Here is a 24,273-nt window from a genome sequence, read left to right as displayed (position 1 = left end):
CTTGATGCATAGTAGAAAATAACAGAGTTTAATGGCAACCATAACTATTAACAGGACATTTCCTCTTGAAGATATAGGGCTCTCTTATAATCTAGAAATAATATTACTTTAAAGGTGAACTTGTTTTTGAAACTTTCGCCTTTTGAACTGCAAGTAATATATTTAAGACTGAATGCTTATTTGATACTATAGCTAGATTGATAAAAACTCATAACCTTTAAAGTTCTGCTTCAAAATTCACAACTCAAATCCACACAGAAGAGAGAAATGTGACAAAGTTGCCTGAAGTAATGCTTGTATACAATCCAATAGCACTAAACTTACTTGAAACTCATCCAACAAGAAATATTATTACTAAAAACATATAACTCATTATCTGTCTAGACCTAGATCCCCTTTAAAAGTAGATCTTCAACTCCATTTTCATTTTGAAACAAGATGCACAGATATGATTTGCCAAAAATAGATGCACAGATATGCCACTTGAACAAGTTTCCAAATCATTGTAACCGAACCAAATACAAATTCATTAAAACATGGTCAGGCTGATTGAAATGCATGTGCACACCTAATTGCCTAAGCCTCAAATTGAAATTCTTACAATGAAAAAAAGATGGTAAAAAAACAGCACTTAGGTGTCATTTTTTGCAGTCATGTCAATCATCATCATCAACATCAACTTCATCATCACCATCATCATCAACTCTATGTACATTATCATCATCATCAATACCAACTGCATATATGTGAAAACCTGAGTTAATAATAATAATAATAATAATAATAATAATAATAATATATTATTATTATTATTATTATTATTCACTCATTACTAATGAGTGTAATTGGAGTTTGCTTCCTACCCGTTTTGGAAGGCATGACACCAATGATTATGAAGAATATACATGGTAAGGAAGGAAATACTATACAGTCTCTAGCTTTTACATTTCAAAATTTTATCAGAAAAAGTTGTATTGCATTTTCCAGCACAAAATGAATATGCAAAATAACATAATATCTAATAGTTACAAATAAGATGCCAAATTAGGATTGAAAGATCTACATTAGCAAAGTCCTTAGGAAATGTAATGGATGAAGCTTGAGTATAGGGTGATTGGGATTGCCTACACATGGTAAGCCAAAACAAGAAAAAGAAAAATGACTTGACTTACTTGCCAGCGATGAAACCAGATGTATAGTTAGAAAGAAAATAAGATATAATAGGATTGGGCAATGGGAATGACGTTTGAGATGGTCATTACCAATGAATTCTTTCCCAAAGCTCTCAATCAAACATTGTGCATTTGTTTGGCTGAACTCATCCACGTCTTGCTCATATACCAAACTGACCCCACATTCACACGCATGAATGGCTGAGTCATTGGTCTCAAATATAACCTTATTCTGACCGCATTCACCATTCCCAATAGTAGCAAACCAATCATCACGAGACAAATAGAATAGGCAAATACTGTCCTCAGAACATATCCATGTATCGAAAAGTTCATAGGCACAGTGATTCTAAGGCATATCACCAAGGGCTATCACACAAGCTCTAACACCAAAACTTTTAGTTTTGGGACCTGATACTGATGCACAGAGAGCAAATCCCATCCATTTACAATTACACCAATTTGAAGGCAGCTCTATGCTTATTGAATTTCTCACACTTTGATGATTTAACCATGACGGAATTTCAAACCCACTAACAATTATCTGCAATTCAACTATAGGTCCATCCTCTTTCCTTTTGGTAGAAGTTCCATAAACAGTTTTATGACAAAGGAGTCCCTGTATCCAAAACACAACTATTGTTGTAGGTAACTTTTATTTTTAACAATAAAAAATAGATATAAAGAGAGAAGAGATTACCTCTAGGAAACGGTACAATATTGTAAATGCCACTCCACTACCCTTCTCATCATATGGACGCCACCGGAAGAGTGGTTGTGACAAGCTACTCAGTTTGACCAGTGCTGGCGACGGTTTTAGGGAATAACAACATTGTGCATTTATATATCTTAAAGTTGATGGAAACCTTGGCAACGATTTTAGTTTTAAAGAATGAGTTTTTCAAGAGACCTCAAATTATCCATGTTGCTTGGAAGAAATTCGAGCTTTCTGCACTCTCTTCGATCTAATAAAGTAAGGGCAGTCAAACACCCGATTGATGAGGGTGCTAGTTTCTTAATAGCAGTATCACCCAATTTGAGTTCCAATAGGCTTTTCATAATTCCGGTAAGTTTTGGAATTGATCTGATTCTGTAGCAATCATAAAGATTAAGAACCGTAAGGGACTGCATTCCAGCAGACATGCTGGGAAGATTGGTAAGAGATTCACACTCTTCCAGATCTATATACCTAAGCATGCTGAGTTTTTCAATAGATGGGTGGATCTCAACCAGTCTACAGCACCATGAAAGTTGTAGTCCCTCAAGTCTCGGAACACCTGAAAAGTCAGGTGTCCTAATAAGGTTTTTGGAACAACTAAGATCAATGAACTTTAACTTGACTGAACACTATTACCAAAAAAAAAAAGCTTCCATTAAACATAGAAATTATAAGTAAAGAATTCTTTTAAATTAAAACAACTTTATGAACGAAAGGAGGAAGCTCAAATACACCAGGAGTGTATTTTCATTTGTAACTACACTTCAAAAGAGAGAAAGAACAAATAATAGAAAGGCAGTTAAAAGAACAAAGTTACCGTTACTCCTTCCTAAAAATATTCAAATTTGCTAAACCGCAAATCAAGTTGAACAAGCTCCTTTAGTTGAAAAATAGATGGCAAACATTTCAAAGGACAGGAGTTCCATGAAAAATGTCTTAGCTCCTTAGGAACATCAAGATGTCTTAGGTCATTAGGAACAGGATTAAGGGCCCTCTGTTTGAGCTGGACATGCTGGTCTTCAAGTATCAGCAATCTAAGATTAGATGTTTTTGAAAACACTTTAAGAAATTCTTCAAAGTTGAAAATCTCTTTCCCATATCGGATGACTATGGCTTCAATTGCATTTGTTGCCTATGATTTCAAAATCAAAGGCTTGGTGATTTGCATAGGCAAATGATATGAATTCTAGAATTACTTAACTCAAGTTTTATACCATGTTAAAGCCATAAAGGAGATTTAAAAAAATCTACTCTCAAAGTTTTCCATGTTTAAAAATCTCTAAAAAAATAATTTGATTTTTTTGTTCCTCCTACCCTTTCCTCCAAGAGAAGGCCCCATTTGGCATTGCGATTTTGTGGATAAAAAGAGAAATTTAAAAGGATTGGTGTTTGGCTTTGCATATATAAGAAAATTGCATTTTTTTTAATAGGAGAAAATTTGCATTTTCAAATTGTGGCCCAAACAGATAATAGGGAGATAAACACCTTAGAGAGACTCCTTGAGTATCAACCACTCATTCTTCTCATCATCATTCAATGTGAGACTTCACTTAAAAAGAGTCCCTTTAGTAACTAATAGATCGTAGTACAACATCATATGTTAATAGTAAAATTTAAAATGTACTACGTTTTTTTTTTTTTTTTTTGAGAAGAAATATGTACTACATATTAAGTCCTATTAATAGATTGTATTACATTTAAAACTTATTTTAAAGTCTTTTTCTTATTAATCTATTTAAAGTTCAAACATTAAAACTTGAAAGGTGCACTTCTACCTTATAGAAATTCAAGACCAACAAGGGAAAAAAATAGGAAGTCACAACAGTACTATTAAAGTGATAAAAAAAGAAAAGAAAAAAACGAAAATAAAGCCTACAAAATGATTTTTTTTTTATTAAAAAAAGATAGCCTTTTGTTCTAGGCAGTAACCAAGAGATGAATGATTAGTTCATTACATCAAGGAAAATAAATTCAATTTTGTAAACAATTACAAAGAGGTTTTTTTTTTTTTTTCAAAATATAAGAAATCATCATTGACAATATATTAGCATGGTAACCACTTCCTATTTTTAAGAACTAATTTATTGAACAAAATTATGTGACTATACCTACTCAATCTTATTCACTGAAATAAAATTATAGCTTTGTCATTTTTCTTACCATATCGTTCTCCAATACATGATGCAAGTCCTCAATAAGCCACAACCTACTCTGCTTCCCAAGCTTTCCACCTGATTCAAAATGAACAATTTGTTTACCCATTTCTTGTAGTAGATCATGCATTCCCAAATTGTCATTGACATCCACAGTGATGAGAGATTTTTCCATGAGAACACTTATACCAATTCTTGCATCAAAACTACAATTCTCTAATATCTGTATTACATAATATTTCTTCCATCGTCTAAATAAACATGCAATATCTAAGAATATCTCCTTCCACATTTCCTCTAGTCCATCATAACTTATTTTAAGTATATAAAATATTTCTCCCTTATTTTTTTTTAAACTATCCAATGCACTTTGCCATTCTTCTATTGTTCCTCCAACCAAAAAGGAACCCAAAGTAACAAGAGCTAATGGAAGGCCGTTAGCAGATTCAACAACTGCTTGGGAGAGTTGCATATAACCTTTTTTGGGTTGCTCGTTTTTTAAGGCTTTCAAACAAAAAAATTTTAAAGCATCATCATCATTTAATCCATTAGGATTATATCTTTTAAGCACTCCATGTTGGATCAACACATGTTCATCTCTAGTTGTTATGATGATCCAACTCCCCAATCCAAACCAGCCATACTCTCCAGCCAATTTTTCTAATTGGTCCAAATGGTCAACATCATCTATAACAAGTAGAACTTTTTTACAACATAACCTCTTCTTGATTATGTCAACTCCATCATAAACATTCCTTTTATATATATATATATATATATATATATATTTCTATCCTCCTAAATGTCTGCAACAAGTTGTTGTTGTAATTGAGGCAAACCATGTCTTTTTGAATCTTCCCTAACATTAGCAATAAAGCTAGAACCTTCAAAATGACTATGAAATTCATCATAAACAACTCTAGCAAGAGTTGTCTTTCCTAGTCCCCCAAACCATAAATCCCTATCATGCAAACATTATTCTCAAAACCTAAATACGAAGGGATAAATTTTGCCATAGTAGATTCCATTCCTATGAAGTTTTTGGTAATGCTTGAGGATTTAGAACTCAATTTCTCCATCATCTCTTTCACAATGTGTTGGATAAATTCGGACTCATGCCTGTGAAGAAGATAGAAAATATTTACATGATGGTCCAAACCAATTATAAATCATCCTTTTCACAATGTGTTGGATAAATTTTGACTCATGAAGAAGATAGAAAATATTTACATGATGGTCCAAAGCAATTGTAAATCATCCTTTTCACAATGTGTTGGATTAATTCTGACTCATGCCAGTGAACAAGATAGAAAATAACTACATGATGGTCCAAATACATTTATAAGACCACAGGGGAGGAAGAAAAATATTAGGCAAGAATACTCCTTGCTCAAAAACATGTGAATTCATTAGCTCAAGCAACGTAGATAGGACTATTCATATCAAAATTGAATACTATATTAGTTATATAGTTCAAATAGACGTATTTTAGAGCTGTGATTTTCATTATACTTGGTTGAAATATATCCATCAAATTTAAGGTTGCATGAGTACAAATAATAAAAGTTAAGCCTTAGTGTATATATGCACAAATGCAAGTCTTTTCCTCTTGAGTCGAAGCCCAAATTAGGATTTTTTTTCTTTCACGTTTAAGAGAATGTGGTCTTTAAATTTCTATTTAGACACTAATATCATTATAAACTACTAGAAGCTCTACTTCTTCAAAATTATGTAAACAGTTTTTTTATTGAATAAAATTATATAAACAATTGATTTGTGAATAAATTAGTAAAAAATGTCCTTTAAGTTTTTTATTTACCCAAGACAATGATTAGGCCAAAACTAACTCTTTTATAAAGGACATACATACCCAACATAAACTTAATCCAATCTATAATTTGGAAAAGAGGTAATTTTGGGTTGTTAAAGCATCACATTGAGTTATAAAAGGTGTTATAAACATGGAAGTCAATATCATATCGGTACCGGGCGTACCGGCCATTAAACTAGTACCAATACTTTAAAATGTATCAAATAAAATACCGAGCTAAATTGGAAATTTTTCTAGTTTTTTGTTGGTGTTGATATTTTAGCTAGTGCAATAAAAAATATCTAAAATTAAAAATTGAAGAACATGTTATTGAAACTAATACATTGGGTTAATGTACTTAGACCAATATTTGGGCTTATAAAATATGTGGAATTTTAAATTATATGTTGGTAAACATAAAAATAAATACAGACACACACACCTATATGGGTATGGGAGTATATAAATAGTGGTAACCCTAAAATGGTTATCTTATAGGTAGACTTTGAATAGAGAAGCGTGTGAGTTAACTTATCTTACCCCCAAAAAAAAAAATTGTAATTTACCCTTTGGTTTGGTACTCTCACGATTTAGTATACAAAGTTTCAATTACTATATTTCAATTTACCCTTTGGTTTGGTACTCTCACGATTTAGTATACAAAGTTTCAATTACTATATTTCAATCCTACTTCCTACTTCCTCCATTCCTTGTAGAATTAATTTTTTTAGTCATCAAAATGTATAGTCTGTCAACCATTTTATAGGTAAACTTTGACTAAAGAAGCCTGTGGGTTAACCTATCTTACCAAAGGAACAGGAAAAAAAAAAAAAGGTAATTGCAATTTACCCCTTGGTTTGGCCCTTTCAAAATTTAGTATACAAATTAAGTTTCAATTACTATATTTAAACCCTTAAACCACAAGCTCGACAAAATAACCCCTCACAATTCCAACTAGATTCAATTCATCATTTTTTCTTGAAAAGAGTGAGAAAACAATAACAAAAGTAAAGTTTCTAATATATAAATAAAAAATAAAAAATAAAAGTAAAAAAAAAAACAGTTGGAGAAGATGAACCAGGCATTGTGCATGGTAAGTGGTAACACCAAAGTGCTAGACCATGCTGCAATGGAGAAAGAGGGAGAGGAAGAAGAGAAATGAATTTGAGGAATAAATGTGTCCATAAAATTCAAAATCTATTAAGTTGGATAAAATCCTAGGAATTTCATTTTAGTCCAAACTTAAAGGGAATGGATATAGTAATTAAAATTTTGTGAACTAAATTATGCAATGGCAAAACCGCAAAGTGTAAATTATAATTTACCAAAAAATAGATAACAATGAAGATAATAGACAATCTCAATAGATTTATAATTCATAGAAAGGAGTTATGTCCTTAAAGCAAGTAAATCCTTTTAAATTATTGCAAAGGAGCATTTCCAAAGTCCTCAAGCAGGGTCACAAACTATTTCTAATAAAACAACAAAATCCTAACTGTTATATGTTGTAATATTTCAATTCATGCATATTATGCTACATTCTAATAAATATTTATATACTTCATGCTATATGAAAGAAGACTGCCTGTTAAAATATCAAAATAAATAAATTTGTCATGGAAATTACCTATCTTGTAGATGCCAACCAAAGAGATTGGCTACTTCTCTCAAAGCAATCCTCCACATTTCCACTATCTTTATGTTCCCTTTTAAGCGTTTTTTGTGTTCATTAAAGACTTGTCCAAAACTTCCCGTTTGTTTCCGTACATTAGATGGATCCAAGTCATAAAAAATAGGCCAAATCGTCAATCGTGTCTCTCTCATGCATCTAACGATCTTTGCAAGTTCATCCAAGCATCATGTTAAAAATGCATAATTTCTTGAGAAAATAACAATAGCAAACCTTGATTCTTCTATTGCTTTCAAGAGCTCCAGTGAAATAGATTTTCCTCTCTTAAGTTCTTCGTCATCCCTAAAGGTCAAAATGCCTTTCTGTTGCATAGCAGCATATAGATGGTCAGAAAAACCTCTAAGGGTGTCCTCGCCTCTAAAACTGAGAAACACCTTGTATTTCCATCGAGGTGTTGAAGAAGAAGATGGTGATGACGTTGAGGCTCCTTGACTGCTCATGAAAACCATTGAAAGTATACTAGAAAATCTTAAACAATTACTCCATTATATAGAATTTTTTTTTTTTAAGTACATCAATTAAAATTGAAGATCAAAAAACTAATGTCGAAGATGTATACAGTTTAGTAAGAGAATGATTATAGCAAAACCTTGATTCTTCTTTTGCTCTTGAGAGCTGTAGTGAATTAGAGTTTCCTCCCTCAGGTTCACTATCGTCACTCAAGAGACAAACGCCCATCCATTGCAAAGCAGCAAATAAAAGGTCTGTAAAACATTTTCCAAAACTCTGCCAAAATGTTGAAGAAGATGATAATGACGATGAGGCTCCTTGAGTGCTCATGGAAACCGTGGGAAATATACTGGTAAATCTGGAACTGTAATATAGATAACAAAATAAAGTACAATGAAATAAAACATAAGAGGAACAAAGAAAAAAAAAGGAAAGGAAAGCAAATTAAGGAAGAAGAAACAATTTGATATGGATGTTCCATTTTAAGGACAAAATGAAAGGATAGAAATAAAGTATGTGTGAAAGATGACATCTTACAGAATTGGAAGTTGAAGTTACAGTAGACTAGTAGTGATTGTGATGCTCGAAACCCACTTGAAACAAAGCCAGATCCAATTGCTATCAGATAATTGCCTGTTTAATAAAGGATTGTGCTCTGTTCTTTCTTTCTCTGTGGGTTTGTTTTCACAATTTCATCTCCCCTGTTTTCAACCACGTCAACAACTCTTCTACTTGGTCTTTTGTCTTAACTCTTAACTCTTAAATGCAAAATGGTCGAACTTGCCGGCTACTGCTAGATAAAAGTCAATTCATTGATAAGACCAAACCTATGTGCTATACTATCAAATCTTTATTGACTTTCTAGTTTCTATATTTTTGGCCGAAAATACTCATTTGCTACTTTTATTAGGCTCAATTTGGTTACTAGTAGTGAATTTGATCTCTAATATTTTCAACTTATACTTAATTTAATCTCTACTATTAACTCACTCACGAAAAATATCCATCTAGCAAATATTGTGCACAATTGGTAAACATATTGCTAATAAAATAATAATAAAAACATTTAATTGCTATTAAAAAAGCCACATCAATCATTAAAAAAATAAAAATACTTCAACAATTATATATATCGGAGGGTTAAAACCATAGCCAGATAAATCTATAGAAATCCCTAAGTCCAAATTTGAAATACATATGAAATCTGAGGCTGAGCAAAATTGCCATCTATAGAAGGCTCTTCTTGTTCCTCAAATACTTAAAAAAAAACTCTGCTCTGCCACCGACATTGGGGCACCTTTTTTTTTTTTTTTGTTTGAGGAAAAGGGGGCACCTTCTTTAACCCAAAAGGCTAGTAGGTTTCGGTTCAACAATTAATATTATATCAATAATTTTTTTTTTTTATATGAATACTAGGATATTATTGAGAACATGAAAATGAAAGTACATCATAGATAAGAGTTTGCTCTATAAAGCAAGGATTCTCTTCAATCCAACTAATATAGTCTTCAATGCTAGATGCATGCTTTGCTAAAAGGTGGGCTGGATTATTCCCTTGCCTACGAATGTGAGAAAAATCTATTCGCCTAAACTCTCTACAGAGTTCAATCAAACCCATGACTATTGGTTCCACAGAGGATGGCGGTGAAGAAGTTCCACGGAAAGCATTGATTAAAATTAACGAATCCCCCTCCAGCACAACATCTTGAAGGCCAATATCTCTCGCAAACATCAGACCACCAATCAATAATTTATTCTGGTTATTGTTGATTTATTTTCTTAAATGGAATTCAACTGCTCAACCAATCACACCTTTCAATAGCTCACAATCTAGAAGCCCTAATGTTGTAAGATATGTGACTACTTTCTTAAATTTTATCTCTAACTTCAACAAATTATATTAGTTTTAAAGATTTTTGCGTACTATTTCTTGTGTGCTATTGTATTTTGGCTATTACCTTTTAGTTACGACTTACGAAGTTGTGTATTATTTCTTGTGTTGTATTAGTTGTTACATTCTTACCAGTATAGTCGATACTGTACCTACCATACCAGTATGTATACCGATATCGAAACATCAATGTTTCGTACCGATTTAAATATCGGTAGGACAGGTCATGTACTAGTCATACCAACCAATTTCGGGCAATACCGGCCGATATCGAGCATACTAGCCGGTACAGAAAAAAGCTTTTTTTTTAGTTTTGTAATTTATGAATTTTTGTAAAGTCAGAATAATAACTTATTTGCATTAACTTATTAGTATTATTTGTTTTCTTAGTATACAATAAACAATTAAGTTTTCTATTTTTTATATTGTTTTTTTTTCTTTTAATTGATGCTAAAGTCTAAACCATGAATAATTTATTCTAAATTGAGGTAATGTTTTATGATAAACTTTTATATTTATTATAATATATATACACACACACACACATATACATACATACATACATATATATATATATATATATATATATATATATAAAATAATGGTAAACCCGAAACGGTACACCGGTATTGACTGGTACCGAAATATATCATTTTACTGGTCAAACCAGTGCAGCCTCCGATATGAGATTGACTCCCTTAATTCTTACATATTGGAGTGTGACAAGCACCGGATCAATAATGATTTTCTCTACAAAGGGATGGTCAATTATTGTTACGAAGCTAGCTCAAGGTTTGTTTGGTAGGGGTGATGAAAAAAATTAGGAATGATAGAAAAATGTGAGAACAAAGAAGATGTTAATTTTCTATCCTACATTTGTTAGGAACGATAGTAAAGTCAAAAGTGAGAGGATGAAAAGTTAATGTCTCTTTCTTTTGTTCCAGAAGGAAAATAAGTTAAAATAAATGGTGATTTGTAGAAATTTACATTAATTAATCATTTTGTGGATTATTGAATTGCTGAATAGTTGTTTTGGATTGTGAATGCTTTGATACTTCTCTTTTTAATTACTCTATTTTGGCAACTATCCTTTAGTTAATCAAGTATTACATGACTTCTTCCATTTTCATTTCACTAAGTTTCAATTTCCAAAATGTAGACGTACACATGCCTCCTATATGAAAGGGAACTAGTTGTTTGAACTTTGAACAAGTCCAGCACTGGGACACAACACAGCATTAATGAATTCTCAACACTCTCTTCTTATTAAAGTCTTTCCCATTTTCAAACACTGGGTTTCCACTCGGCTGTGCTAAATTGCTAATGACTCAGCCATAACAATTTGTCAGGCTAGAACATGGCTGGGCTGGGTTTGTAATTTGCTACCAAATCATTACATTGGGCTGGGATTTTTGTGTTAATTAATTGCCTGGTGGAAAACCCATCAATGCAGGCCCGTTTTTCTTTCAAGTTAATAAGATCCACTTGGTTACTCTTTAAAAATAAAATAACTATTAGTCTAATACTAACTCAAGACCGCAATTATCCAAAAGCAAAACACAAGACTCTAACCAGAATGGTCACCATCAACGAAGGGAGTTCTTTTCTATTTAAATTAATAATATATCTGCCTGACTCTGATGCACGAATTAATACAAAATATGATGTAACTAAAAAAGATATTTTATATAATTCAATTAATTTTTTTTTTTTAAAGTTATTAATAAAATGTTTCAAGTGCCAAGAATCTTGTAATTCAATTGGTTGTCATTTTCTAGTATTTTTAAAAAAGACATTCAAAATTTGAATACTCCATTTTCTGTTGTAATTGTCACGAAAAATAAAAATCACGCAATCATATTCAGGCATTATTATAAATTCTTTGAGTTTATCTCACTGACAAAACAACAACAAACTTGCGTATTAACTTAAAAAAGTCAAGGTGTTAATATAGACAATTTTTTCATTTGAAATTATGTATTGACATATTATTTCTTTAAAAATTAATATTTCCTAGCAACATCTCTCAATCTGATGTCTGTTCATTTGAAAATTGTGTCTGCTAAATCTTAAAAAAAAAACAATAATCTCTTATACAAAAAGCCATTTTAGCATGTTTTAGATGTAAAATGACCTAAATCTAGTTTAATGACTAACATGATCCATAACCATATATGATACTGCCCTTTTTGTATTAATTCTTTCTCATGGTAAAACAATCATTATAGAACGGATATTATATAAATCACATCTTCTCTATTAAAAAAAAAAAAACCCTAAATCTCTAGTGTATACAAACCATCTAGTCCATGGTGTTTGTACGAACAAACCAAATACTAATAAAGACAAATTAAAAGAAAGAGAGGAAGATAAAGACAAATTAAAGGGTCAAGTTGGTATTTCCCTCTCTCTCTCTCTCTCTCTCTCTAAGTGAATGAAGGAATATGTATAATGGACATCTTCTCTTTATCCATTTCTTGTTATTTTGCTTGAAAACATAGAGAAAATTGGGGAAACATTAAGCTAAGTATATTGAATATTTAATTAGTTGGTTTTTATGATATCTTTGAAATTATTCAAAAATAATATAAGCTATGCTACTATAAATTGAAATATAATATAGGAAATAACATATTTTATAGAATATTTATTTTAGTTTCCGGAATGTTCACTTGAATATTTTATAGATATAACATATCTGTACCTAAATCATATTTATCCTATCTTGTATGTTACTAACTATGTTCTAAATCTACTTTTTTGCTTATATCCACATATTATATTTTTTTTTACAATTTCATCAGCATCTATCCTGGGTGAAAGATATTTTGCAAACTATATCATTTAAAAGAAGTTTCTGCAAATAAATTAGTATTTGTCCTCAAGAACTTGCAAGAGGTTTTACTTCCTATAAGTATTTTGATATGGTTTTAGAACTATATACATAATGTTATAACTTTACAAATTTATCTTGTAACAATAGACTTAATCTTACTCGTATATCACTGTTTCAAATTTCAATGCTTTGTCCTTTTTTTTTAATGTTTTAATGAGAGAGATTGTGTCTCAATTGAGTGCAGGGATGAGAGCTAAAAGCTGAGACAGTAAGAGCATTCATATCAAAGGTTTTAAATTTTTTAGCATTTAGCATCTCAAAATGTCAATTTATTTATATTACCACTTCACTTTAAAATACATCCAACATCAAAAGATATTTTGCAAACTATATCATTTAAAAGAAGTTTCTGCAAATAAATTAGTATTTGTCCTCAAGAACTTGCAAGAGGTTTTACTTCCTATAAGTATTTTGATATGGTTTTAGAACTATATACATAATGTTATAACTTTACAAATTTATCTTGTAACAATAGACTTAATCTTACTCGTATATCACTGTTTCAAATTTCAATGCTTTGTCCTTTTTTTTTTTTTTTAATGAGAGAGCTTGTGTCCCAATCGAGTGCAGGGTGAGGCTAAAAGCTGAGATAGTAAGAGCATTCGTATCAAAGGTTTTAAATTTTTTAGCATTTAGCATCTCAAAATGCCACTTTATTTATATTACCACTTCACTTTAAAATACATCCAACATCAAAAGTTTTATTTTTTTTAGCATTTCATTTAAAATAATATTAACAACTCATTAAAATAATTTGTTGGAAAATTTAGACCCCGGTTGATAGAATTAACAAGTTTTAAACTCAAGTTGTTAATTAGATTTATTATGAATAAACCTTATTAAAATAAACAAACATCAATATCATGTCAATATCAAGCACAACGGAATAGTAAATAAAACAAGATATAATGACTCAAGAAAAACCAATGAAACAAACTAGTTTCACAGTAAAAAATCTGGGGGAAAACCTTCCTGAAAAGCAATTTACTACAATAAAGAGAAATTTCAGATCTAGTACAAAACTTTTGTCTCTAGACTCTACAATCTCAATAGATGAACTTACAACCGAAAACTTCTACCGCTTCAGAACCTCTAAACTCTTCAATATATGAACGCCACCCTTTTGCACTGATCCCAGTACGTAACTAGCTTCAGCAACTTGAAAATGTTGTTGGCTGTAAAGTTCTTCACTTCATCAACAATGAAGATCAAAAAGTACTTGGTTACAAAACCCTAAGGTGCAAAAGACACAATAATTTCTTGCAGAGAGAAGAAGGCACTAGGTCACTTTCTGGATGTGTTCTCCATATATAATGGCCTTTAAAATAAGCCTTCTATATGTCTAGGGTTGTGAGAAAAGAAACTCTACACTTACATGTCAACATGAGCCAAAAATCAAATTTGGACATTCTGTGATTTCGTAGATCTCAATAGATTTAGATTTTGTCGAGCTTTGTTCTTAAATCTCGATAGATACTGTTCTGTCGAGGTATCTGCCGAGCTTTAATGAACAGTTTTTTTCACTATTTCTTAGTCCAATCTTCATGGCTTTAAGACTTGGCTTGAACTTTTGTTTCTTGAAGTACTAAACACATCCTAGATCTACCCAATTACAAGTAAAGTGCATTTTGTCAAAGGATTAGCCAATTACATAAAATATGCCCTTAACAATCTCCCCCTTTAGTAATCCGTAACAAAACCACAACAAAACAAATAATCATGAGACAAGTCTTAAATCACTAGACTCATAACCACTTATTGGATTACAAAACAAATCTAACCCTGCTACAAACTCTTGAAAAAATTTGCAAGAAGAGAGTTCATGGCATGGTAGACTTTCATAATCTGTCTTTCTGAAACACTTAAGCAAAACTCATCAAAGTATCATGTGTGAAACAGAAATAAAGATTACGTACATAAAGAACCATGTGTATAAAGAGAAAAAAAACAACACATATAGAGATAGGTAAAGAAAACATACATCATCATCATCATATATATATATATATATATATATATATATATATATATATATAATGCAATGTATGTAATAAGATGGTCACAAGACCGGTGTACAAGAAGCTAAAAGAAGCTCCTATAACAACAAAAAAAGGTAAACACTCCCCCTTACAAAGGCAGATATTTCTCCCCTTAACGTGTAGAATCTTTATAAAAAAAAACACACATTTTCTCCCCCTTTTTGTCATGATTGACAAATGGTACAAGAAACTATAAAACTTCACCTGAGAAACATAAAGATGATCAAAGATGATCAAGGGGGCACAAGGAATCCATATAAAAGCATGAATGTTATGAAATAAGATGCTATAGATGACAAGGAAAAAAATGCAAAACCAAGATAAATGAAATGCATGCAAGGGTATCTCGATCGATCGAGGAGGTGTCGAGAATCTATCGAGAATGTGTCGAGCAAACAAAGAACACAAGATTTTGGCTCAATGGATTGACCTATCTATCAAGAAGCTATCGAGGTCAAACCCAGAAATCTCGATAGAAGAGGTATCAATTGAGATTCTGTCGAGAAGCTATCAAGGATGCATAAAAGAGGTTTTTCAAAGGGGAAAAACACATAATATGAGAAAGGAACAAGATAGCTACTCAAACAAGAATCCAAACAATATGTTAAGCACTCAAACCACACCTCAACTCTATACGCAAAGTATTCCTAAATCTACAAACACACTAAACAAGTTTAACCAATTTTATATTTCAAAAATAAGTTAAGATAGTTTAGCAAGTATATATTAACACATTTATCCCTATGATGACCAAATCACATTGTACCTGCACATGTATCAAAAGTAGCAAAGAGTTTGCGCGTTGTGTGTGAAACATAGCAAGAGTGCATAAGTGTCTCATATTATGAAGATTTGAGACTAAAGAAAATCAATTACACTCACACGCAATCATAACTGCTTGATGGGGACTATTACCTTCGAGGTACATCCTATAACTCCCACATCTCCTAGAAACACGCAATCATATTAAAAGCATTTTGATCTTTTTGCTTTTATTCTTTGCATATTTTTCTTTTTGAGCATAGCATGCATGGGCATATAAGAGAAAGAAAAGAAAATACCCAATTATGTATGTTTAACATCCCAATTTTGCTGTGCAAAAGCACACAGATGTTATAAATGATTGGCGAGTTTTAGTGGTGAGATGATTATTTATGCCTTTCTCTTAGGATTTTCTAGTCCTTCCGCCAAAAAGAGTGATATAAGTATGAGATATAAGAGACAATCTTAATCGTACTCATCACAAACACAAGCCCTAAAACTCACTTGCTTAGTTGTGCATTGAGATGCTCATCTACGCTACAAGAGATACAAAGTTTAGAAACTTTGTTTCAACAGCCATCAAAGGTACACAAGTACCAACATACACAAACACACACTATTTTTGTATTTTTCTGATTTTTTCAATTTTTTATTTTGAAATAAATAAAACAAAAACTGAAAAATAAACAAACAAAAATAAGCAAATAGTTATAAACTATAAAAACTAGATGCAAATGCATGAAATCATGATTCCAAAAGGACAAAAAATCAAGCAAAAAAGAGTCCTACTCCAGATAAAAAGAATTAAAGCAGAGGATAAATATAAAGACAATTAAGTCTTAGGCTCCTTTATCACCCACACAGCATGAGTCTTTAGCCGTGAAGATGAAAAAGCACATGTCCTAGTATGTCTACTAAAGGACATAGAAGAATTAAAATTCTCCTAAAATTGCGTTAAAAAAACTCAAAACTTTTAATAACTCTCCAAACAAAGGTGTTAAACCTTGAGAGGGAACCTATAATCGTTTGGACACTTGCTTATGAGAATACAACTTGAAGTAATTAGAACGAATATGTCTAGAAGCACCACAATGGTGACCAACATAAGTAATTTTGGAACTACTCGGCACCCTAGAAGGAGGTCTAACCTTAGAGGTTGACAGAGACCTCAACTTAGGACAATTTGGCCTATTGTTCACGTAAAATAATCTGCAAGCGCACAGGATCATAACAAGTAGTAGAGTGTTTTTAGAAAACAAATGTCGAACCCACAAGGATTAATTATGTTATTGAATACCGAAATTCACTAAATTAATTACTATTTGGAAAATCAAAAATAAATGGAAGTTCTACTATCTGAATTAAATTAAACTATTTAATAAAAATAAATTTACAAATAAAAGATTAACAAAATACAAAAATCTAAAAGTGTAAAAATATGATAAGAATGGATCTAGAGCGGTTGATTTCACCTAACAAATCCCACACAATTTATTCTTCCTAATTATTAAATTCTAATAATCTCCCATTGATGATTAAAAATTCCTTAAGTATTCAATATCTTCTCTCGAATAATATCAAAAATATCTTCAACTAACAATTCCATATCTCTATGTGAATTTAATTAATTGGAGACTCATTACGTACTTTGAATTTTCTAAAAAATCACACTAATCACGGTAAAGCATCTCTACTTTCGCTCAACTAATGATGTTTGTAAGTGCACAATTGCACATGGACCCAAAGAAAATTATAGGCTCAAGCCCAATGAGCCTTAAACAATAAAATTTGTAGAGTGTGGGCTTGAAACCTAGGTTAGAAGTGCTGGGAGCTTGATAACAAGCTTTTATAAACAAATACAGGTAAATAACAAACGATAATTGCAAATGGATCTTCTCGGACTCGAGCCGAGGGCTACTTCTTTATTATTTCTCTTTCTTTCTTACAGGTTACAATCCTTAATTTCTTTTCTTTTTCTTTAGAGAGAGAGAGTAAGCGAGAGAGAGAAAGAAAGATCCCACATCCTATTGCATTCCTCCCCCTTAAATACCCCTTTTTTAGATGCCCCTTGGGACCCTGACTAGAAGTTTCTGCCCTACTGTTCAGGGGTCACTTCCCCATTAATGCGGCCAGGGAGGTAGGTGCAGAGTCTTTAATGCGGAGGTGGCAGCCTTTGCTCTAGATATTTTCCTTAACACTGGTGTATCGAGAAGGTTCAGGGTTTCCCCCTTTAACAATTAGTCTTTCTAGAGTTGAGCTTTGACCTTCATAATGAAGCTTTGAATTCTCTTGGGCTTGTTTGAGGAGAAGCTCGTCCTCGACTGAACCCTCGGACCCTTGGCGTATGGGCCAATTCGTAGAGTTCAATTCTGGAGCAGGTCGGCCCTCCATGCTACAGTCTAAAGGCCCATATGCCCATTTAGGCCAGTTTACTCCTCACAATAGCCCCTCAAAACTCTATTTTTCATCATCCGAGGAGAAAAAATAGGGTTTTGATTCAACGAGAACCTATCCCACACGTTTTGTAAACAGCTGCACGTGCGGAAACCGTTTCGCATTCCAGAGGATGCCACTTGGCAGTCTGATTTTCAAAAACGCGCGCATTTATTACCGTAAGTTACACCTTGTCCCCCACGTTAAACGGTGAGATGAGCATCCAACGGCCCTTGTTACTCCATGAAAATTTGGGCGGGACAAATGTAATTTCGAGGCCGCTTCCCGCACGTCGTGACGCTTCGGAAACCTGGGCCTTCATTTATTTCTCTAGAGGCTAATCCCATCAAAACATCAGCAATCACCTTTTTTCTGCAGAAATCCGTGGAAGTTTGTACAACTTGAAATTTGTAAGTCCTCATTTCTTTTCTCTGAACCCTTTCTCCTCGGACCCTGTCCTCGGCTACCCTTATAACAGTTCTCACTCTTAGAACTTAGTTTTTCGTTTCTTTCTGATGGGAAAGTTTAAATGTCTAGTTGATACCGCCGCTGGGATGGAAGGTTTTAGGGCCAAGTATCATATTCCCAGCGACGTAGGTCTAGAATACTGCCCGGTGGAAGCCGTGGCTGGTTCTAGGAAGGCTGGAGAGGTTATCATCCCAATGGTAGCCTTCGTAGAAGGTGGGATGACCCTCCCAATGAAGCCTGTAACCAGGGAGTACCTCCGCAACCACCGGTTGTGTCCCGATCAGTGCGCCCCAAACATTTTTAGAGTTTTTGGTAGCGTCGACGCTCTAAACGAGCAAATGGGTCTGAACCTCACCTGGCATGATGTCGTCTTCATGTATGAATGCCACAAACTCACTGGAGTAGGTTACTACATCAAATCCCGCTCCAGTGTAGTTAGGTTGATCTCCTGTTTGCCCAAGTCTAATAAAGGCATGAAGGATGACTACCTCATCGTCTCTGGCAATTGGCACGACGGCCCCCACTGCCCTGTTGAGTGGGGAGATCCAGGTGCGACACCCTAGGATTTAACTTCCCCTAACTTCCTAAATCATCTAGGCATATGTATTGGCATTTACCTGAGCGTCTGACTTCAATTTATTATACGTTCTACATATCTGACCGTGTTCACTTATTTTGATGTTTTTCTTTGCAGATAAGTGAAACGTGCGCCCCCGCCTAAGCCACTGCAACGTTGCCGATTTGAATCGAGTGCTACGCTCCGAAGTGTTCGTCAACGAAGACTTACAACTTAGGGTGGCTCATTTGATTCTTGGGTACAAACCTGTCTCCTCGGACTTTCAGGAGATCAAAAACGCAATAATTGCGGGTGACCGGAGGCGAAGAAGGATTCATGTGGCCAGGCCGCACTTCTTAGCTGACCAAGAGGTTCCCGACGACCCCAACACCATTCTGTACAACCGTCCTATCGCGGCAACCCCCCTCTCAACACACTCCCAAGCAACTGCTATCTCGGAGGAGCAGGTGTCCTCTTCACATACACTCGACGACGAAATAGATAACTTCCATCTTGAGGACATCGAAAGACCTCGAGGGAACCTATTCGTCGTACTTTCTGATGAGGACGAAGAGCCCACCGAGGCCTCTGGAGTTGAAGGGTTCGTTGTTGCCCACCCCCCAGTCAAATCCGAGGAGGACATGGACAGACTTCACGGCCTTCTAACCAAGAGAGGCGAAAAAGTCGCCCAGAAGAAGACAGGAGGGTCCCAAGCTCTTCCCTCCTTGCCACCTCCCCCTCCTCCAGCCGAACCTAAGCTTCAAGCTGAAGAGCCAAAAAAGAAAAGAAAGGGGGAGGCCGAGGAGACTGCTGGCGAAAAACAAAAAAGACCGAAACAACAGCCGTAGCCAACTCAGCAACAGAAGCTAGATAAAGGCAAAGGCAGGGCTCGTTCAGTTGAGAGTGGGGAGATCCGGGATGTGGCCGAAGTGCGCCGAGCACCGGCCACATGGTCTCCTGACCTAAAACTAGACGGTGCACCAATTTCCTGCCAGTCTAGTATCAGGGCAATCCAACAAGGCCACGCCCACCATCTGGCCGATGCGTTGGAGCGCCCACTTCTGCTGCCCAAGGACATGGAGACCTTGGAGAGAATGAGCCAACCCCAACTATTCCTGTCCTTAAAAAGGGAGTTAGCCCTGGTAAGTTTTAATTTTTCATGAACATTTCCTCCTTCATAATACTGGATTAATGAGAAGTGTCTTGCTACATCTAATTTCTTAACACTTTTTATAGGCCGTTCAAGAAGTCTTTGTAGCCGAGAAGTTCGTAGAAGACTCTCGGAAAAAGGCTAGACTGGAGCTTGACATTCGAATGGAGACTGAGAAGTCCCTAGGCCAATCCCTTGCAGAAAATGAGAGACTTGTCTCTCAGGTGGCCGATCTCAAAAGAGAAAGAGATGATGCCGAGGCCAGCCTGAAGACGATGAAGACTCAAATAGAAGGGCAGCGCAAGCTTCTCCATGAAAAAGACGACAAATTAGCCCAAGCCGAGAAGGAGCGCTCGGAATTGGAGAGGGAGCTTGCGCGCCTGAAGGAGGAAGCCGGCGCGTTCAGACGCTCTCTGGAGGCCGCCAAGCAGGCGAGTTATGAAGAAGGGGTAGCTGCAATAGAGGAACAGCTGACAGAGGCTTTTGCGGCCTTGTGCCGGGAGTACTGTCAGCAAGTCTGGGGGGAAGCTCTAAATGTAGCAGGTGTTCCTCCAGTCTCGGAGCTGAGGAAATCCGAGAACATTTGGATTCCCCTGGAAATACAGGAGATAGAAGAGACTCCTGTTGTTGCTCCTGCCCCTGAGGCAACTCTTCCTGCTCTTCCTCCTACGGCCCCAAAGCTTGTTCCAGATCCTACAAAGCCTTCAGGTTCCGACAAAGAGATGAAGAGGAGTGGGGATGCCGAGAAAGGCTTAAGCCAAACTGTGGAGCCCAATGTCTCTCCAACAAATGCAGCAGACAAAGGGAAACAAGTTTTGTCTCCCTTTGAGTTGGAGCTAAGAAACACCGAGACAACCAGCACTTCTCAGCAAAATCCCCCTCCAAGAGTTTAGGGACCAGCCTAGGACTTCTCTTTCTTTGTAGCCATAATTTAGCATGTAATGTGTATATGCCAAAATTATTAATTAAAGACAATTTTTGTGCAACTTTCTTTTATTTTTTATTTTATTTTTTTTTTTTTTGGGGCTTATCGTAAGAATTCTTATGAAGACATAGTTAAAGGCAGGTCAGAACAAACAGATCTAGCACCAGGGATTGCACAATTATAACCCCCCTACATACACGTGCACGTTTGCCTGGCACAGTAAAATACTAAAGAACCTGATAGAGAGTAACTTAGTTTGGATGCCAAGCAATGCCTTAGTTAATCAATGCCTTATAATCTGTGGCACTGCCTTTAGTAGGATGTAAGGTCCGAGGACCACTCCTTACATAAATTTACTTAACAATTAAGGACACAGAATTTAAAAACCGAATTAATGAATGGTAAGATGCTGATATCCACAAAACATGTAATAGAAACAAGAACCGTGACAAGATATTAAGAATAACCAATTTAACTGTTAAATTTCTCAAAGTAGGAGGTCCGAGGACCCAGTATAACTAAAGTTCTGGTTGACAGATACTAAGATATCAATTTCCACAAGGTTTGTGGTCCGAGGACTACACTTAACCAAGTTTCTGTTTGATTCTTAAGAACAGTAACTTCAAATGTTAATTTCCCCAAAGTAGGAGGTCCGAGGACCCAGCATAACTAAGGTTCTGTTTAACAAATGACAAGACATCAATTTTCACAAGGTTTGTGGTCCGAGGACTACACTTAACCAAGTTTCTGTTTGATTCTTAAGAACAGTAACTTCAAATGTTAATTTCCCCAAAGTAGGAGGTCCGAGGACCCGGCACAACTAAGGTTCTGTTTAACAAATGACAAGACATCAATTTTCACAAGGTTTGTGGTCCGAGGACTACACTTAACCAAGTTTCTGTTTGATTCTTAAGAACAGTAACTTCAAATGTTAATTTCCCCAAAGTAGGAGGTCCGAGGACCCGGCATAACTAAGGTTCTGTTTAACAAATGACAAGACATCAATTTCCACAAGGTTTGTGGTCCGAGGACTACACTTAACCAAGTTTCTGTTTGATTCTTAAGAACAGTAACTTCAAATGTCAGAGGTACTTATAACTTTGAAATGTTAACTGACAAAAGCATATTTTATTAATAAGAATACCTTCTAAGATTATTTACATTCCATGGGCGTGGTACAATTCTTTCATCTAGGTCAGCTAGCCGATATGACCCTATGCCTGCTACTGAAACAATGCGATAGTGGCCTTCCTAGTTGGGTCCTAGCTTACCCCAAGCTGGGTTCTTAGAAGTCCCTACAACTTTTCTTAGTACAAGATCACCAGGTGCAAGTGGCCTTAGCTTCACGTGGGCATCATATCCCCGTTTTAGCTTCTGTTGATAGTAAGCCATTTGGACCACAACTGCCTCGCGTCGTTCCTCAAGTAAATCAAGACCTTTCTCCAGGAGTCCATTGTTATTCTCCGGGCTAAAAGAGCTCGTCTTTAGGGTGGGAAAACCAGATTCTAGAGGTATCACCGCCTCGGCTCCATAAGTCATAGAGAATGGCGTTTCTCCAGTGGACCTGCGCGGTGTGGTCCGATACGTCCATAGAACATGAGGGAGCTCTTCTACCCATCTGCCTTTCGCATCGTCCAACCTTTTCTTAAGCCCACTGACTATGACCTTGTTAACGGCCTCGGCTTGCCCATTTCCCCGAGGATAAGCTGGGGTGGAGTATCTGTTTATGATACCCATGTCACCACAATATTGCCTAAAGGCCTTGCTGTCAAATTGAACGCCATTGTCGGAGATAAGTGTGTGTGGTATACCGAATCTAGTGACAATATTTTTCCAGACAAACTTCTTGGAATCAACATCTCTGATATTTGCTCAGGGCTCGGCCTCAACCCATTTGGTGAAATAGTCTGTTCCCACAAGAAGCTATCTTTTATTTCCTGCTGCTCTCGGAAATGGTCCCACTATGTCCAATCCCCACTGCGCAAAAGGCCAAGGACTGGAGAGAAGGTTGAGAACCCCTCCAGGTTGATGAATATTAGGGGCGAACCTCTGGCATTGATCACATTTTCTGGCATAGTCCTGAGCCTCCCTCTGCATGTTGGGCCACCAATAACCCTGAGTCAGAGCCCTATGGGCTAAGGACCTTCCCCCAGTGTGGCTTCCACAAATCCCTTCATGCAGTTCCTCGAGAAGTGTTTCTGTTGATTCAGGGTACACACACAACAAGTACGGTCCTAAGAAGGATCGTTTGTACAGTTTCTGGTCCTCGGATAACCAAAAACGTGGCGCCTTACGACGCACCTTCTCTGCTTCAGACTTGTCCTCAGGAAGGATGTCGTTCTTAAGAAAAGATATGACCGGGTCCATCCAACTAGGTCCAAGCCTTATTAGATGGATGCGAGCCGCCTTGGTGGGGATAAGAGTTGGCTCTAGCAAATCCTCCACTAGGATAATCCTGGGCAAATCCTGAGCCGAGGACGTTGCTAACGTAGCCAAAGAATCGGCGTGGGTGTTTCCACTCCTAGAGATGTGAGCTAAGACAAAGGAGTCAAATTCTGCTTGCTGACGCTTGACCTGGGCCAAATATTCCTACATTCCTAAGTCCCTAGCCTCCATGGTCCCCATGACCTGGCCGACCACCAACTGAGAGTCCGAGAATGCATGGACTTCCTTTCCACCCATCTTATGTAACATGTTCATGCCTAACAGAACGGCTTCATACTCGGCTTCATTATTAGTAGCCGAGAATGACAGCCTTAGAGATTTTTCGAATATAATTCCCTCAGGGGATATCAGAACAAGTCCGACACCAGACCCTCTCTGATTAGCTGCCCCATCCACATACGGCTTCCAAGTCGAAGGCACTGCGGCTATGATCACACCAACTGATTTTTCATCCATGTGTGCTTCCTTTAGAGTCTCTTCTAGCAATGGTTCAGTAAACTCTGCCACCAAGTCAACGAGGACCTGGCCCTTCACCGAGGTGCGAGGCTTGTATTTAACGTCAAAAGCTCCTAAAATGGTTCCCCACTTTGCCACCCTACCAGAGTAGTCGGCGCTGCGTAACACTGCCTTGAGAGGCAATTGGGTCAGAACCACTACAGTGTGAGACTGAAAATAATGAGGAAGCTTGCGCGTGGCGTGAACTATGGCCAAAAAC

At 35.7% G+C, this 24,273-nt stretch overlaps 1 pseudogene; it reads right to left on the bottom strand.

Annotated features, from left to right (window-relative positions):
- Nucleotides 1–477: 477 nt before the first annotated feature.
- On the bottom strand, nt 478–8,712 carry LOC142618399 (TMV resistance protein N-like; annotated as a pseudogene).
- Between the last annotated feature and the right edge of the window lie 15,561 nt (nt 8,713–24,273).

The sequence above is a fragment of the Castanea sativa genome, chromosome 12, assembly GCF_040712315.1.
Source record: "Castanea sativa cultivar Marrone di Chiusa Pesio chromosome 12, ASM4071231v1".
In the NCBI taxonomy this organism is placed as follows: Eukaryota; Viridiplantae; Streptophyta; class Magnoliopsida; order Fagales; family Fagaceae; genus Castanea; species Castanea sativa.
This window is presented reverse-complemented; position numbering and strand designations above follow the sequence as displayed.